Source organism: Megascapheus bottae, chromosome X (genome assembly GCF_031878675.1).
Source record: "Megascapheus bottae isolate mThoBot1 chromosome X, mThoBot2.hap1, whole genome shotgun sequence".
Taxonomy (NCBI): Eukaryota; Metazoa; Chordata; class Mammalia; order Rodentia; family Geomyidae; genus Megascapheus; species Megascapheus bottae.
The window spans coordinates 65,673,344-65,693,514 of NC_143547.1; the positions used below are offsets into that span (position 1 = coordinate 65,673,344).

The following is a 20,171-nucleotide window of genomic DNA, read 5'->3' on the forward strand; positions in this document are numbered from 1 at the left end:
GCCTATAGTTAAAGACTATACTCAAAAGAAAATCCAAGAACTTAGAATAGCATATTTTGTTTATCTTTGGCAGGCATAATTTTGTACAGAAGGTAAGCACATACAAAAGGGAAAAATTTAGATAAATAAGAATTTTAAATATTTGCTTTACGCTTTTAAGAAAAATTATACCAAATTTCTCGCTAACAAGTGAAACAAAAAAGGAGAAATGTAGTGACCACTTATAAAGAATAAAATGTCTATATCTCTTCTCTGTAACAGTAAATAAGCAGATGGGGGTGTAAAGTCTGCCGAAAGGAAACTCCACGCAGTTCAGGAGAAGAGGGTTTATTGCATGAGGAAAGAACAAACCTAACATTCCCACCTTCTGATAGTTGTAAAGGGGCGCCATCTCTTTCTGGCTACTTCCTCCTGACAAGGTGCGTCGACATTGAGTGTAGAAGGCTGGGATGCTGTTTGTCCAGAAGGAGTAGTATCAGTTCCATGGTAGTGAACATGCATATTTGTCCTTGAATGAAATTCAAAAGAATTCTTAAGAGGCAGGGGTGCCATCTTCTTCAGGGATGTGAGACACCTTGGAGTCATAGAAGGGACAAGAGCAGGAGACTTTTTCACTCTTGACAGAAGAAACCAGTATGGCTATCCATTGAGCTACACTGCAGTGGCAATTGTCAGCAGGACCCGATGGAGGCCTTTCCACTTAGGATGTAAACCAGACAGATTAGGGGTCTTAAGAAAGACTCAATCCTCAGGCAAAATTGGGGGAGAAGGAAAAGGGCTTTTAGGGGCTAAGGGAACCTTGGATATGAGACAGCGGGATAAGTTTAGAAATGAATGTAAAAAAGGAAAGTTATCTATTCTACATGGGTAGTTTCAGAACAAGTAAGAAGGCCATCCACACCCATCACTGAGATCTGAGAGGGAAAAGACAGGCTGGAATACTCACGTAACAATGAATAACTGGCTCCCATATCCAAAAGAAAGGATACAAATATCTTTCCTGCAACCTGGAGACATACCCTGGGATCTTCCATTGTGATGTTTGTGGAATACAGTGGCCCTGGGCAGCATCACACTTCTATTGCCAAGCTGAGTATCTTGGATAAGTTGGGCTCCTCCCGATGCATGGGGGGTATGGGAGGGACTGGCCCACCTTGTAGAGAGGAGGAGGGATAGTCGACTCCCCAGTGTCGCAGCTATCCACACTTTAGCAGGGTCCGATGGTTGTAGAGTAGGACAAGCTCTTGCCCAGTGGCCTTCCTTGCCACACTTAAAGCATGGTCTGGGTGGTGTGCATTAGGCACCTCTTCTTTGAGGAGCCCAAAGGGAAGAAGCCCTGGCAATTTTTCCTATTTTGGGCAGCCTTATCACCTTTTCTCTGTTCCTCCAGTTGTTAAAAACTTTAAAGGCCATGCTCACCAGATCTCATTGGGGGATTTGAGGGCGATCCTCAGCCTTTTTCAACTTTCTTTTAATATTGGGAGCTGACTGGGAAATTAAATGGGTATTAAGACCACTGTACCTTCTTTTGAGTCTGGGTCCAGCTTAGTATAATGCTGGAGTGCCACTGTAAGGCTATCAAAAAATTTGGCCTGGTTTTCAGTGGGTCTCTGGGTAACCTCTTTAGTTTATCATAGTTGACTGTATGGTGGGCTACCTTCTGGGGGACAGCTTCCAGGCAGGTTACCTTCCTATTTCTGCTAACCCTTCCAGGCACATTATTTTCATAATCCTATTTGGGCTCTTCCCTGGGCACAGCCATTGCCCCTACTAGGAAAGTATTGTCTAGGCAGCGGGTTTCATCAGCATGTGCCTGGGCTGCAACCCAAACCCTTTCCTTTTCTTCAGAGGTAAGGGTAGAGGACAGGACCATATATAAGTCATAAGAAATAAAAAATATAATTTATTTTTAGCAAAAAAACCCTGATGTTAACTGTCCATGAAGAAGCCTAGGTATTGGGTTAATTCTCAAATATTCCTAAATAAAATAGAGAAAAACAAAGACATAAAGTAAATTGTAGAGTTGCTATAATAGCAAATATAAAATAGAGATCAAGAGATAGAAATTCTAAAAATTGAACTATAAAAAATTTACAGGGAAGCCAGGGGCGGCAGCTACTCAGGAGGCTGAGATCTGAGGATCGCTGTTCAAAGCCAACTCAGGCAATACAAAGCCAAGAGACTCTTATCAAGTAAATTAATCAAAGAAAGCAGGAAGTGAGGCTGTGTCTCCAGGGTAGGGTAGGATAGTAGCCTTGAGCTGAAGAGCTTAGGGACAATGCCCAGGCTCATGGGTAGGGCAGTAGCCTTGAGCTGATGAGCTGAGGGAAAGCACCCAGGCCAGTGTTTAGGCTCCATGATCTCAAAAAAAAAATCACAGGGAAAAACATAACAGCTTAAATAACTTTTTACATAGGTTTAGTAGTACAATTGTCTTCAGCATATATACAAGGTTTAAGAAAATTGATATCTTCTTTGAGGAACTTAAAAGTAAAAAATAAATAAAAGTATACAATGTCTAAAAGTAGGACATTCTGAAACATATAAACAAGACAATTTTGGAAACCACTAAAAATATAGAAAGTAGGGAATGGAAAAAAGAATATTTGATTAAATAAATATTGAATAAAATATTCTAAATTTTGATGAAGGACATTATACATACAGTTGCAATGTTCAATAATTTGCAAGCAAATTTAACAAAAAATTTTCCAAGATGCAGTGTGATCAAACTAGATAAGCAGATGATAAATTAAAGCTTATAAGTAGCAAGACAGTAGAAATTCTTACATGCAAGAGATCCTCAGTCACATTAAGGACCAATTTTCTTTTCAAAACCATAGAAATGAAAAAGATTAGGACAACACATTTAAAAGATTGAAAAGGGGAAATAATGTCAACTTACTAATATCAATCTCAATAATGAAAGAGAAGAAATCCTTGGATAAACAAAAGCTTACAAAATTTCTTACATCACCAAGAGATAGAAAGGTAAGACTTCAGATTTAGGATCTCTAGTATATGGAAACAAGAGTTTTATTTTGTGTGATTCTTGTTCTTAATGTACTCTGTTATTTTCCTTCTCTTTTTTTGCCCTTTGGTTAATCCCATTTTGTTACTGTATTTGATTTTGTTATCTGGTATATTATTATATATATGTTTATTTATTTGAAATAGGAAAGGGCAAGGGGAAAACAAGATTATTGGGAGGGGTAGGGGAAGGAAATGGGGACAAAAACATGAGAAGGGGTATCAGTGTGTGAGAAGTAATGTACCTATGGTCAAACCAAAATTATTCAAAAAGAAATGTACTCACTATTCTATATATGTAACTCTAACCCCTGTATATCACTCTGACAAGAAAATAAAATTTAAAATAAAAAAATAACCTAATACATAGATAAATATAACAGGTAAAATTATTGTGCCTTTTGTTTTGATCAATGGATTATTTTAAATCAAATGTATAAGATAATTATAAAATCTATGTGAACAGTAAAAGTCATGTCTAAAGACATAATTTGTACTAATAACTGTAGGAAGTAGGTCAGAGATTCATAGAATAATCTTTGTATAACTATGACATATAAGTTAGTAACAATAGTGAAATGGAACATTATTTATCATGGTAATTAGATAATCTTGAGATGCATTAAGAATATTATATTTTAAAAACACAAAAATAGAAAAAAGACAAAATACAAACAGGGCATTAGATTAAATTAAAAACAAAAGAGGAAAAAATGAAGAACAACAACCTGACACATAGACGTCAATAATAAGGTCCATGGACAGAAATCACTCAAAAAATAACTGTTAAATCCATCAAGAATAGAGATTTAATTTTTACCAGTTAAAATATCAAGACTGTTAACAGGCTTTTTACTGACTAAGCAAAATTAGAAATTAATATAAGTAAATTGAGAAATGAAATATTGTAATTAATACCAATATTAGTAAAACAAAAGAACTGCATGAGAGCATTATCAACAATATATACCAACAAATTAAACAAGCCAGGTGAAAGGATAAAACTCTTAAAATAATGCAAATTACCAAAATTATCTCTCATGTAAGTAGAATGTCTTAATATATTAAGGGAGAGAAATTCAATCAGTAATTAAAAATAAAACTTTGACCAAAAATATTTAGAAAAAAAGTGGCTTCACAGTCTAATTCTTCTATTCAAGTACTAATTAAAGGGAATTAAAAGAAAATCAAATAGGAAAGAATGAAGTAAAACCATCTCTATTAGAAGACATGTGCCTCAATATGAAAAAATACCAAAGAACCCACCAAAACTGATAAAATGAAATAATAGATTAAGAATATCATGTGGGCCATATAAATTACATACATAATTATGGCACATTATACTTGATTATAATAATGATGAATGATTGTGAAACTGGCTTATTTATTTATTATACTATACTTTTGTCATTATTTTGGCATGTATATTCTCTGTATTTAGATGAAGGTTTACTGCAAAATAGTATGACATAGCCACATTGAGGAATCTACCTTTTTGATTTAAATTTGTGAAGCTGCTGTCTATGACTGCATAATGAAGAAACCACCAAGCAGCATATTTGTCAGAATGTGTCCCTGTTATTAATCAACCCATGAGTGCACTCCAAACAGCCAAGGATAAGTACTCAAATGAATATTTACACATGATTGTTCATAGCCGTACTATGTGCAAGAGCAAAAAGGTGTAAACAATATGTTCATCATTGCCTGAATGGTTAAAGAATTCATGGTATATACTTGTGACGGAATAATAGTAAAACAAAAAGAGGCATGAATTACCTACATTTGTTACCATGTAAATGAAACTGAAGTACTATTTTAATTAAAATTATCCAACCAAAGAGAACACATTCGCTGATTTGATTTTTATGAAATATCCAGATAATTCTGTAGAAAGTTAAATTGTTATTTGCCATTTTAATAGGTATGGATAATTTCTGAGGGATGATAATTTGGAAATTGAATAAGGTACGCTTATGCATAACATTGTGGTTGTGCTAGATGTCAAACAATGTTCACTTTATTCATATTTTTATATATGATCATTTATTATTATACATGTGTTGTCATTTATGATGGTCTATCTTTGGCATAATAGATAAGTGACGAATCCTCATTTGTCACTCAGAATCAAATAACGTAGAGACATATAAGTATAGGGAACAGAAAAATATTTTATGGTCTTTGTACTATCTAAATTATTTACCCTGTGTATATATTATCTTTATGGTGACCACTAAATTAATTGCAGAAGAGTAAAAATTTGAGATTCTCAGAAAGGCATTTGATCTAGCATTGTTGGTAAATTCAGCCTTTAGGTAAAGGAAAAAAAAGGAAATAATTGTTTTGAGAATTAGTAGATGGTAGATAAAGGAATAATATTTTAACAGAATTTAAAAAGAGCTTTAATTTTATCAAATGTTGGCCAACTGATAGAAATAAGTCACTATAAAGTAATACATATAACAACTAGTTTAGGATGAGGTAATATTATTAGTAGCTCTTATTACAATCAGAACATAATAGTTTCAATCTCAAACAGTAATCTAATATTGCAATTTCCAAAAAATTCAGGAGTATCAAGTATTTCAGTGTAATCTAGAACTAAGTAATGTGTATACTCTTAACAGATTCCATTGACTCATGCCTGGAATACAAATTACTGAGAAAGTTGAGATTTGGAAGATTTTGGTTTGAAGCCATCCGGGATAGAAAAGTCTGCAAGACTCCATCTCCAATACTGTATTTTATCATCCTGATTTAAATGCACTGCTTTCATTTTTATTTATTTTTTTATTTTTTATTGTAATTAATAAAAGGGTTACATGATATTTGCCAGATAGAAGGTGCATTAATTCAGGGTAATGGGGACCAAGACATGTGAAAGGGTATCAATATATGTGAATTAATGCACTTTCTATCTGGCAAATATCATGTAACCCTTTTATTAATTACAATAAAAAAATAAATTAAAAAAAGAAAGGACCTCCAGGATATTGAAACAAAAGCCATATAATGAATGATTGTTGTCCTTAATGTACTATGCTTTCATTTTTAGTGACAAGGATTGAGGCTTCTCTGGATTTTAGATGCCAAATATTTTCTTTAATATCTGTACTGTGTTTATACACTTAGTGGCAATATTTGCATCTGTAGAAATTTGGGTATATCTAATCAGTTTCAGGGTGCATCCACAGTAGCAGTGTTGGCAGATAGTCAGGACTTTCAGCTGCTCCTGTTAAAGGCTGGTCATTTAAGCTTAGCTAGGCTAAGGCCAACTTTTTGAGCTATAGATATTTTAGGCTACACAATCACACTGTTTCATGAAAAAATAAGAAATTGTGATGTACAAATAAATTTGGGAGTGAAACTGCAGTAGCACTTTGTGAAAGTAACATTCCAATTGCCAAACCACTGGAACAACTTTCACTATGTTGGTCTTAAGTGCTAAACAGTTGGCCGCATTCAGTAATTTCCCATTGCATCTGCAAGCTTGTTTGGCAATCAAGGCATCCAGGAGCTTGAAGGCCTAGTTGGGCAATGAAGCTGCCAATGAACAATCTTCTTTAATTCCTGGCAAAGCAAGATCATAATGTTTACCTTTAATGTCTTTCTTCCATATCACTAATCTCTCCACTTATGAAAATTGATGAATCCATAGTTCGAAAATGAGTACCTTGTATTATTTAATTGTTCATAGTTCCTTTTGATATTCCATGTATGACAAGTAACATTTAAAATAAAGTTGATGAAAAGGTAGGAGACTTAAAATCACTAACAATAATGAACCTCCAGCAGATTTTCATAGGAATCAGGTGAATTGAATCGTTAATCTACTTGTTAATTATGACCAAAATGAATGTAAGAAAGGAACATAAAAAGATTTTAGACTCTACCAAGAACATTGAAAACAGTCCTTTTTTTTTTTTAAAAAGAGAGAGAAAGAAGTTATAAAAATAGTAAATGGTAGTAGAGAGCAAAAGGAAGCAGAATGGCAATTCAGGTGACTAAAATCAGTTAAAACCACAGTGGATAATATACTATGATTGAATTTGTTGTTACCACCTACAATCTTTTTTATTAAAGAATTTATTAGCATTGATTTTTACATCATATTTCAAATGCCATGTTTAACAAACAAGTATTCAAGAAGGGACTCTCTATAGACAATAGCACACAGATTTTAGAACATAATTAAAATTAAGCTAAGGGTTTGTATGTCATAGATACACCACCTATAATCTTAAAAGAGATAGTAGGAGAGATTACTGCTTTAATCATGGAAACACGGACCTTCTTGACTAATCCTTGGAGAAAATGAATGCATATATTACCACAGAAGGCAAGTTTAAACAAAACAGAAAGATCAAAAGGAAAATTCAGGGTTCTAAATGTATGTACCAAATTTTAGGAAAAATTCCACAGATATTAATAAAAACTGAAATCAGAGAGGTTTCAGGAAGCTTGAAACTTGTCAAAATAGTCAATAAATATCAGAAAGTCCATTATTAGCTACATGAACTCTTAGAGATTTCACATGAAAGTGACGAAGTTTTGCTGGGAAACAGGCAATGGTGAAATCAACTCTCTATTTAGGCTCCCAAAATTATGTATTTTCCTCAAATTAGTGGTAGAATGATGGGTGAAAAAGAAGAGGTTGGCTACGGAAGTTTATGAAATATGGAGGGACTCAATTCCTCTTACTCTATGAGTTTGCCATGATCCAAAGAAATGAATTGCACCACCAGACAGTGGTCCCAGGAAAAGGAAGAAAGAAGAATAAAATGTTTAACAAAAGCACTTATTCAGAAGTTCACACTGGTATGTTAGAAATTTAAAGATCAGAGGAAAAAAAACAATGTCAAATGTTCAGGTCATACGACTTCTATGCACACATTCATTTGTAATTGATTTTCTGCAGCTTATATACTTCTTAGTTCTGTGCCATTCCTTATTATATCATTTTGAACAATGTCTTATTTTAGAATAATAATTCTTCCAGCAGAAAGAGACAAATAGTTCAATGAACTATATGGAAATAATTCAGAATTGTGTTATGAAAAGCTACATTTAGAATTTCCTATGTAAACCAGATAGTAATGCCCAATGTTCATGCTGAATGGTTTAGATGAGTTAATATTGTCAAAGTAAATGTGAGCTTTTAATATTTGATGATATGACAAGTTACACTAAAATTAAATATATGGGAAAATGAAAAAATAATGAATTGTATTCATTTCACCCTGAAAAGAAGGAAGAAGGTGGCAAAACATAATTACAAGAAAATGTAAAATTAATAAATAATAAATTTTTGCAAAAAAAATTTCTCCACCAGAATTCATGTTAAGTACAAGCTGAAGGAAAATATATGTCTTAATAACAGGATGATTATAAATAGCAACAAAAATATCTGTGCAAAATTTATATAAACCCAAAAATGCTAATGACAAAAATTCATTCACTATTCAGTATTTAACAGAGTCCTTTGTAACAAATATAATGAATGTGAGAATAATTTGTGTTTTTCAAACTTCCTTTCATCCAATTTTGAAATTATTTCAAGCTTAAGAAAATATACTAATACTAATGTAACTACTACATATATTTTACCCAGATGACTGAAATTTTAAATTTCGTTTCCATTAACTTTTTCTCTCACCACATATATATGAGCATATATGTACTGTATATATAATATATATGTAAATCTCTCTGTTTATGTATACATACATTTATTTATATACACACTAGTTGCATATACTACTAGTTACAAGGACACTTACAACATTATGTGTCATTTATTAGAGACCAGTTATCATTACTTTAAGAGATTCAGTTACATGTGAATTAGTCATAATTGTACATTCTAAGTTACAAATTTCACCTGTCTTTAGTTATTCCATTGTATATACAAATTTTCACTCTCAGATTTCTGTTACATAGATTTCTCCATTGCATAGCTTATTTAATTTCATTTTGCAAATTACAAAGCTATGAGGAAAATTCTCTGAAACTGTAGTCATTATTATGATTTTCACTAATACTGCCTCACTTAATATCTATCACACAGATGACCCTGATCAAAACAATCTTATGAAATGATTACATAAAAAATCCCATATCCACAGCTGTACAACTTCCTTCTGCTTATTACTTCCTAATATAATTTAAAGCATTTTTTCACCCATCTTATTTTATGTGTTTATTAGCAATCTCTTGTTGTTCAGCACAACATCATAGATTTCCTTAGAAAGAAATCAGATTAAAGCCCGAAGACCAGTGCGTGCGCACACACACACAGACACACACACAATGTAAATCAGAATTATGTGAAATTGCTGTTGTTTATTTTCATACTCCTGTTTTCTTCAATATGATCAATAGAAAAACCTTTCAACCTGTATTTTGAATGTTTCCATTATTTTCTGAACTCTTTTTACATGATGACAAAAATTCTTCAGTACAATCTTGTGCTTTCATCTGTTTTTGTCATCATATTTATCCAAAAATGTGCATTCCTTTTATTAGGGATTAATACGTAGAAACCTTGATGTGAGTACTACATGGAATATCATTATTTCTACATATTTTCATCTCACACTGGTAAAAAAAAATTCTGTGTGTCCTTGGGATTAAACTCAGGTCCTGGGAAATAATCCTGAGTTGTTTTGCTCAAGGCTAGTTCTCTACCACTTGAACAACAGCTCTCCTTTTGGCTTCTAAAAATTGTTTTATTTTTATGTTTTCATCTTTAAGTAGTTGCACAAAGGATTTGCCATTTAACGAAGCAGTTTCTGAATACAATATACCTTGATCAATAATAAGTAGAAGTCAGAGTCTAATGGACTTGCTTGCTTAGGCTAACTTTAAGCTAGGATCCTTAAATCTCAGCATCCCTAGTAGCTAGAATGACAGATGTGGGCCACTTGACCCAGGCTAGAAAATTATATTTATACTAATAACTTAAATTCCAGTATATCATAATATAGTTCTTGCAGTCTTTTTTTTGTAATATTTTTCTAGTCATAGTGCTTGAACTCAGAGCCTGGGTGCTCTCTGAGCTTTTCAGTTGAAGGCTACGGCTCTACCCTTGAGCCAAGCCTCACTTCCCTTTTTCTGGGGGTTAATTGGAGATAAGAGTTTCAGGTTCTTTTGTGCCCAGGCTGTCTTTAAACCTTAATCCTCAGAGCTCAGCCTCCTGAGTAGCTAGGATTACAGGCATGAGCCACCACGCCCAGGTTCCACTGGTAATTCTTTTTTGCTGTATTTACTATACACATTATACAACTATACAAATGACAAATTTTCAGTCCCATGATTCTTTTTCCTGTACCAATTATGTAAGAAAGAGTATTCTTTCAATTCCTGGAGATGTTTATTATTAATATTTATAAAATTTGACTTTGGGTTAATTATTGTATTATGTAGATTATAATCTATTATTTTCATTATTTTGTTATTTGCATTATTTTGTATTGTTGACCATTTGAATATCCTTCAAGTAACCAATCAGGATTTTTCAATAATTTTTCATTAAGCTTTAAATATCCCTAGGTTTTTATAACTGAAGTTAGTCTAGGCTCACTTTGCAATTTTCTGACATAATCTTAAAATCAGATATCTCTCTAAAGGTCTTCTCCTTTGTAATGGAGAATTTTCCTTAAATTTTACTAAATGCAATAATACTGTCAACATAGAGATCATTACTTCCTGTGACAAATACTCTATAAAAGTCCTGGACATGGGGCCGGGAGTTTGGCCTAGTGGTAGAGTGCTTGCCTAGCATGCACAGAGGCCCGGGTTCGATTCCTTGGTACCATATACACAGAAAAAAGCCGGAAGTGGTGCTACAGCTCAAGTGGTAGAGCTCTATCCTTGAGAAAGTCCAAGGACAGTGCTCAGGCCCTGAGCTCAAGCCCAGGACCAGCAAAAAAAAAAGTCCTGGACAAAATGAACAATTTAATTAAGAAATTATATTGCACTTCAATTTTGCTATCATTTTACAAAAATTGCTATTATAGGATCCAATCATTTTAGATTACTTTGATTTATTAATTGACTATTACTGTGATTTTTAATGATTTTTTTTTGTTGGTTATGGGGCTTGAACTCTGGCCTGGGCGCTGTCCCTGAGCTCTTCAGTGCAAGGCTACTGCCCTACCCTTGAGCCACAGCCACACTTCCTGTTTTCTAGTGACAAATTGGAGATAAGAGTCCCTAGGCTTTGTATTGCCAGGGCAGGCTTTGAACCTTGATTCTCAGGTCTCAGGCTACTGAGTAGCTAGGATTACAGGCATAAACCACCGCACCCAGCTTAATTTTTAAGGATTTTTTTCCTTTTCTAAAACATTGTAAGCATGTTCATTTGTAGTCATTAAACAAAATTTATATGATTCAAAATTTATTTTTCTTGTATAGTGTATTGTGTCACTTAACACAGACTTCCTAATATGTGTATAAACTAGAGTTTAAATATTGCGAAGAAGAAAAAAAATAATGCAACCTACAGTCTCTTCTTACCATATCTCCTGCAATATTTTCTACATTTTTCATAAGAACTAATTCCCAATCCTTTTCACAGCTTTGTTTTAACAAGGCATGTTGAATTCTGCATTGCCACAACAAAGGAAAACCATGTGAGGGAAAAATCAAAACAGGAAAATTCTCCCTCTCCTTTAGAAATGCCTAATCTTATTTCAGCAATCACAATATCATCCAAGAATTTCTTGATAAATAAACTGTGCCAGCATAAACATTCCAGAAGTGTCTTGATAGTTGTCAGAGAATTATTTACCAGTTATTGAAATAAAGAGAGATTACTGGCATAGGAAAACCAATCAGGTTTTCACTATCAGCATCTGGCCACTTATTAATATCTTTATCTCTCTGAAATCTCTAGATTAAAGTTTTCCTCGAGTAGAATATCAGGTGTTCATTTTGTATCTTTGCCTAGATTGCAGTGCCTTACTCTGTCATTCCAAGGTACTGTAAAGTGAGTTTTCTTTTTTCATATATTTTTTTGTAATTAATAGAAGGGTTACATTATATTCACTAGATAGAAGGTGCATTACTTCACATACATTGATACCCTTCCTCGTGTCTTGGTCCCCATTTCCCTCCTCCCACCCCCACCCCTCATCTGAAATCACTGGACATATTCACTAATAGATGATACTTTAATGGAGTGAACTTCCAGTTTTATGACAAACTTAACCTGTTTCCTTGTTGTTAAAAAATGAAAGATGTATTTTTATAAAACTTCATTATGGGACATCCACACAGATTGAGGGAAGTTTGCTCTAACAGCTTAATTAATTTTTTTATTGAAAAATGTGAAGGAATCTAGAATGTTTCTCCTCCACCTGGCACAATATAATGTTGCAATATTTTCAGTCAAGTCTGGTTGTATCTGAAATACATATTTAAGTTTAAAATGTGTTGAGCCCTTAACAGATTTTCAATTTTCCTTTCTAAATAGAAGAGATAACTTTCTGAACAATATATTTTGGAATGATGTAGAATAGGAAAAACTGAGTTATGATCCTTATTGCTCTTAAATGTGATGTGAAACACTCTATCCTTACCTTTCAGTGTATGACCCTGCATGTCATGTTCAGTGTCCTTTTCAAGGAAAATTGTCTTCATATAAGGAGAGCACTTTAATAGCTTACCACATTTTCCATAATTATTTATATATTCTAAACTTTATGCAAATTGATAGTCAATAATATGTAGATGAAGAGACAAAAGGCTAAAATCTCTTTTGGTTGTAGGTGTTTATTCATGATACAGTATCATAATGTTTGGGCTTCAGCTAACTCCACTGTGACCCTAGGTTTCTAAATACGATTGTTTATATAGTTAATACACATTATTTCTTAAAATGATGTGAGATGTATGACTAGTCATCGAGATGCTTTTGCTTGATCAATTAGACATGGTTTAAAAAATAATATATGAGCTTGGCACTAGTAGTTCATTCCTGTAATTCTGGTTCCTGTGTAGGCTGAGATGTGGTTTAAATCCAGCCTTTTGTAGGGAAGTCCATGAGACTTATCTCCAATTAACCACCAAAATGCTGGAAGTAGAGCTGTGGCTTAAATGGTAGAGCACTAGGAAAAAAGAATCGAAAAACTTCAGGGTCAGTGCTCAGGCCCTGAGTTAAACCCCAGAACTGGCACATGTACACACACACACACACACACACACACACACACACACACACACACAAATAATAATAGTAGTAGTAGTAGTAGTAGTAGTAGTAGTAATAAATATGAGGGTTATTAGGGTTGTCTCAGACTTGCAAGGACAGATTTTATCCTGTTACAATTAACTCTCCAACTGCCCAAGTTGTGATAGGTTGTTATGTGTAACTGGAGCCCTCCAGCAATGAAGTGGCATTTTTGTCGTTAATACAATAAACTCAAAAGTCCCTAACTCAAAAGTACTCTGAGTTGGAAACAAGTACAATATAAGGAATCCAGACAGTGGGAAGTCTTTTACTGTCCCTTCCCAAAGGGAAGGGATAAATAATAACAGCTCATTAAGAGAGATAGCTATTCATGTGCGAAAATATAAAGCAGTTTTTTTTTCTTTAGCTTAGCTATCCTCCAGAATCAGACACATCTATAATACACTGCAGTAAGCTACACATCAATTTCTGAGCTAGTTCATGAGTTAAACTAAACCAATACATCATAACCTCTGTAATAGTAAATGTACAAAATATACTATTAAATTTTGCAGTTACTTGTGGAATCGGTGTAAAATATTAAAATGGTGCCCTTTATGATTACTGCATTCTTTGGTAAGAAAGGGATAAAAAGAAACTAACTCCAGCTAATTCCTTTATACAGCATAATTTTATTGTTCCTTTTTTTCTATTTTTTTAAATTCAATCCTGGGGCTTCAACTCAGGGCCTGGATGATGCACTTGAGTTTTTTTCTCTGATACTTGAGCTATGCCTCCGCTTCAGCGTTTTAGTGGTTAATTGGACATAAATGTCTCATGGAGTTTCCTGCCAGTGCTAGCTTCTGACTATGATTCTCAGATCTCAGCCTTCTGAATATGTAGGATTACAGGCATGAATCACTGGCATCCAGCTAACTGTTTCCTTTTATAAAAGTAAAAACGTTTCAGGTAGCTCATGCCTGTAATCCTAACTACTTAGGAGACTAAATCTGAGGATTGTGGTTCAAAGCCAACACAGGCAGAAAAGTCGATGAGAATCTTATTTCAAATAAAATACTTCCAGAAGAATCTGGAAGTGGCACTGTAATTCAAGTGGTGGAGTGGTAGCCTAGAGACAAAGAAGCAAAGGGACACACCTAGGCCCTGATTTTAAGCCCCAGCACTGGCACAAAAGAAGGAATAACTTGAAAGTTGCATTCATAATTTTGCCATATAGACAGCTGTCTATGGGTAAGAATTCTGCAAAATTGAAACAAAAGAAAATAGAAACAATAATATCCTTACAAGTTTCAAAGGGTAAAGAAACTGCTCAGATGTTGTGAATACTTAGGATGCTCAGAGTAGAGGTGCTTCATGAAATATGTGAGTCTTGAAATTTCACATACATTGGATATACCTTCTTGACACTAACAAGAATATGTGCTTCTATCAGTTCTGTAATCTTTGTAAAGTTTTCTTGGAGTCTACTAAACACTTCCATTTTATATTGACACTCATCAGTTTCTGCAGTTTTGTTTCTCCTCCCCCTCTTCCTTTCTTCCCTGTTTTTCATTTCTTTTTCTCTAGCTAAATGTCTGCTTGTAAAACCATGAAGATAATGATGAAGGAAACAAAAAAATAATAGCACAGTGTTAAGTACATGCTTCGATGAATAAATTGTATGAGTCCCAAAGAGCTGTAGCAGCAAGAAATCTAACAGTTGAGGACTGTGGGAGAGGGTAATTGTTTCCTCATTCTAAGAACTGAAAGCTTGAAAGAGAATAGCAAATCAACTACTATTGGAGCTGTTCCTCCAGGATTTTCCCTAATAAAATGTTCCCTGTCCTTTTTCTATAGCACCTGATTGGAGCTTGTTTTTTTTTTTTCCCGTAGCTCAACATCTTGTTGATGGAGTTGTTTAACAATGCTGTAATGTTGTTATTCAATCATTTTGATCTTTTCCATTTCATAAAAATCACTGAAAAAGTCTTTGAAATCCCAATGGGAATGGGATTTCATAAAAGCACTAGAGGCCAATTCCTTACAAGAAAAGCCCACACTAAAAAAAAAAGCTTATTTCCAAAATTTATTTTCCCCACATTTTCCTATTTACAATTCTAAATATATCATTTAGTAAGTATATATGTGTGCATACCAATGTGTGTGTGTGAAAGAGGGTGATTAGCATGTATAGATCCAAAAAATAGTAAACTAATAGTATGATGAAGTAATCTATTCGTTAATATATTTAAACAGAGAAATAAGCAATTCTCAACTGTACCACAGTGCATTCATCTTTCACATAGCATATAAATAGGTAAGAACAATTTTAACTGTAGATAACATAATGCTGTGATTGAATATAATAGAAACTAAGAAGAAAACAGAGGTGAAGTATTTGATTATGATAGACTTCATAACTACAATATGATCTCTCATTCTCCTGTCTAGAACTAAAATTCTGCATGTAATGAGCTGAAATATATAGTCTGGAGGGGTATAAAAGCTCTGAAAATAGCCTCCATAGCCTTATATCAAAAGGACTCAAAACCTGAGACAATATCAGATGATAACTAATTTTTAAACTAATTCAAATGTCTAAATAGAATCATAAAATACAAATCAGATATTTCTGTTATGTGTATAGCATTTTTTGTACAGCTTTGCTGATGAGAATTTTTTCACTAGGGCCTGTTTTCTAATGAACTATATTTTAAAATGTCGCTAGAACTGAGACGTCCACTTTTTGACTCTCAATTAAAAATATAGAATCTAAAATTATGTCCCCTCTAAATTCATTCTTTGATCTTTCCTTTGAGCCTTCCTTACATTGAAGACTCAATATCAAAAAAAAAAAAAAGGTGGAGGTAAAATGGCAAAAAAAAATAAGAACACATAAAAATGCAAATGAATAAAGGTAGAGAAAAAAGGGGGGTATTCTTCAGGTTTTTTTTGTGGGGGGGGACAGGTTAGGAAACTTGTGTCTCCCCTAAATTTGGGATCCAAACACTTCAAAATGTCTTTTTTTCTTGTGATTTGGCTTTGCGGTTTTTCTGATCAGTTTGCTTGATTGGGCAGAAAAAAAAACAAAAACAAAAACGGTGGAGCCATGAGCGGCTTTGTTTACCTGGAGTGTGGCCCAGCCCAGGGAGAGGAACTTCCAGCAGTGCCAGGGACGATGTCCAGCTAAGCTGCCTCTGGGAAAACTTTGCGCTTTTTAATGATGGCACTGCCAATACCTCTTCTCAGGCTCCAGTTGGTTTGGCAGGGTTTTTGCCAGCAGTCAAGATGGCGCTGCTGTTGGCTGGTAGGGGAAGGGATTTTTTTCCCAATGCCATTCCGTGAGCAGAAGTGGAAACCTCTCCATGGAGTTATTCACAAATTGCTGGATTTTCTGGTTCCATGAAGTTGGCAGGTCTGCGTCATGGCAGGGTGATGGCTCTAGGCTCGCGCAGGCTCTGTCTGGTTCTGTCTGGAGCCAGGAGGTCTGCTCTGCTGAGAAATGCTTTCCTGCTCAGGCTCTGAAGGGCGGCTTTGTCTCCGCGGTGGCTCGGAGCGGCTGGCACCACTCCACGCTATCTTCTTGTGCCATTTTTCTGCCTTTATCCTCTCTGACTGAGATCTCTGTGGTTCTAAAGCTTACTTAGGATCAATCTTTGTGTATGAACTTTTCCCTATGATATTAGAACTGGTATCATGGCGAGAGCTCAGAAAGACTCATAGTGAACCACCACCATCTTCCACTGATCGGATGTTGTTAGTGATTTTTCTGTCTCTATTCCTTCATCATCATAATAAAAAACACAAATGCTTTAGCTTATTCAATATCCTTGATGTTGAGTGTATAGGGCCTTTGAAATGTGGGTAGAAGATGTAAATATTTCCTAAAAAATCACACAGATCAAGTGGAATAAAAACTAAAACTTTGTTTACTGAACAAATGATCTTTTGGTGGATTTTTCTCTGAAAATGTAAGGGAAGGGGGAAAACAGGATGAGAGGATGGGATGAATGGAGGGAAATGGGGACGAAAATATAACAAAGGCTATGAACGTGTGAAAATAATGCACCCACTATCTGGTGAATGCAACTATAACCCCTGTACACATTACCTTGATAATAATAAAATGAAAAAAACAAAAAAATGTAAAAAGAATAATGAGAATGTATAAAAGTAAAGAGGAAAGTATATAAAGGACAGATCAATAATTTAAAAAGGACATCTCACAATTATGAGTTCTTAAGAAATTTTAAGATTAAAAACCCAAAAGATTAAAAAGCAGGGGAATGAATCAATAAAAATATAATTTGAACCAAGTCTGTACACAATGAAGGAGGACTACTACTAATTGCTGTCACTGTGTTTCTAGGAATGACTACAATGTCATAAGAAAAAAAAAAGAAAAAATGGGGGAGGAAAGGATGGCCAAAAAAAAAAAACCCAACTAGAAATGCAAATAAAAATAGTAAATTAAAAAAATATGATTAGAAAAAAATATTCTGCAGGGTTTTTTTTGTTTTTGTTTTTGTTTTGCGGAGGGAAACTTGTGTCTCCACTGAATTCAGAATCCAGAGGTTAAGTCTTTTCTGTGTTTTGGTTTAGTTGGTTTTTCCAATCAGTTTGCTTGATTGGATAGAAGAAGTTCTGCCTTGGGGTCTTTGTGACTGCTCACCCAGGTAAGTTTACTGGCAGGGTGATGAGCTTTATGTGTCCAGTAGCTTGAAGGAGAATGGAGTTGTATTCTATTGGAGTCTGTGGTGAGCTTCAGAACTCACACTGATCCTGCCTGTGGCCACTATTGTTTTAGCCAGATTAGCAGAGAGCCTTGGGATGGAGCAGCCTCTGGCTTTGTTTAGCAAGAGAGGAAAGCTGCCCCACCTAGGAAAGAACTCCCTCCAGGGCAGGGATCCATTACAGGCTAAGCTGACACTTGGAAAATAGTTGCGCTTTTGATAGATGGTGCTGCCAACACCACTTCTCAGGCTCCAGTTATCTCTTAATTGGTTTGGCAGGGTCTTTGCCAGTTGCCAAGATGGTGCTGCTGTCAGCTGGTGGGGTAGGGATTACCTTCCCAATGCCATTCTGAGAGCAGGAGAGAAAATGTCTTTAGTGAGGTACTCACACTTCCCCTTGGTTATCTGCATTTGTAGCCAACAGGTCTTTGTGGCAGATAGGTGAGGAACTAAGCGCTCAAGCTCTGGAGCCTTTGTCTTGGTGCAGCTGTTTTGGGGAGTGGCTCTGGGGAATGGGGTTACTGCTGCCACCACCACCACCACCACCACCACTGCTGCCTCTAACACCACCAACTATGTAGGCTCAAATCTGTCTTTGTAAGCAAGCTGCCTGACTTTTTCTGTCTGACTGAGATCTCTGTGCTACTACAGCTTACTTAGAATTGTTCTTTAGCTATACATTTTCTGCTACAATATTATAACTGGTATCTTGTCGAGAGCTCAGAAAGACTCATCCTGAACCACCAGCATCTTCCGCGCTCCTCTAAGTTTATATTGGCTTGAGCCCTGAGAACATGATAGTCTTGGAGAATGTGTAAGGATGACAAAGCCCTCATTATGATATAAGAAAACCTCATATTTAAATTAAACCCCAAAGCATGAAATTCTAAGAATGTACTCCAAAAGGAAGATCATAATGAAGAATTCAAAATTCTACAAAGTGGTGAAACCATTCTATGTGATAATCTAATGGTGAATACATAGCATATGGATCTGTCAAATTCATAACATAAAGCCATTCTGAAGATATATATGACAAAAATAGAAACTTTCTGTGAAAACTGTGATCAAGTACATTGCTATGCACTGTGAAAGAAACATTTAATAAACTTTCTCTCTAAACTAAAACCATACAGTACATATAAAAAGAGCATATGAAAGATAATTCAAGCATATAAAATATAACGTGAAGGAAGAAGTGAAGACAATGTGTTATTAATATTTTATGTTCTTCCAAACTCACCTGTCTCTCTTGTTCTACCTCCTGTTATATCAATCATTTCTGCTTGGAAATAGAAATATCTAACAAACTTCACCAGGAGCTGGTTTTTACCTTCTGCCATATGCATTGGTAGATAACAAATGTAACAGAATTCATGTCTTTCAGGGCTATTATTTGAACAATTAGTAGAAAGAAAGTAGTGAAACATCTGCCCCATCTTTTTCTTCTGGAAAAATTAGTCCTGATAGGCATTTAATACAGATTCATGGAAGGATGCCCTAGAATATACAGGAAACCATCCACAGACAATGGAAGCCATCTTGATGATCTTACAGTATCTATTTCTCCTATCTTCTGTCTAAATTTTCTCATCTGTAATTCCTGATATCTGAAATTTTACTGCTTAACAGAGTGGTAGAATGAAAGTCTTTGCCTAATACTACTTTCTAGGGAAGTCAGGCAAAAACAGGTTATAGGATAAATATTCCTACAAAGCAGACCTCAAAATGGGATTTTTAAGATGTATTATTTTCCATGGAGACAGAAATATAGAATTTGTTGCAGGTGCTCGCTTCCACAGCACATATACTGAAATTGGAATGATACAGAGAAAATTAGAATGACGTGCAAATTCATGAAGAGTTCCATATTTTTTCTAGCTGGATTAAAAAGCAAGATCCATCATTCTTTTGTCTTCAAAAGACACATCTTGCCCAAAAAACAAATATTTTTAGAAAGTGAGAGGTTGGAATAGTTTATAAAGCTAATGGCCTCCATAAACAGGCTGGAGTTGCCATCGTCATATCAGATAAAATAGACTTTAAACTAAATTGAGTGAGAAAAGACAAAGAAGGTTATTAAATACTAATAAAGGGATCTCTCCTCCAGGAGGACATAACCAGCCTAAATATCTACACACCTAATCCCAGAGCACTGAGCTTCGTCAAGCAAACTTTATTTTGATGAAAACCACACATAGATCGAAACACAGGGATTGTTGATGTTTTTA

The 20,171-nt window shown here is 34.7% G+C and overlaps 1 pseudogene; it reads left to right on the forward strand.

Moving 5' to 3' along the window:
- The first annotated feature begins 19,726 nt into the window (after positions 1–19,726).
- LOC150041204 (U6 spliceosomal RNA) lies at positions 19,727–19,816 on the forward strand (annotated as a pseudogene).
- Positions 19,817–20,171: the final 355 nt, after the last annotated feature.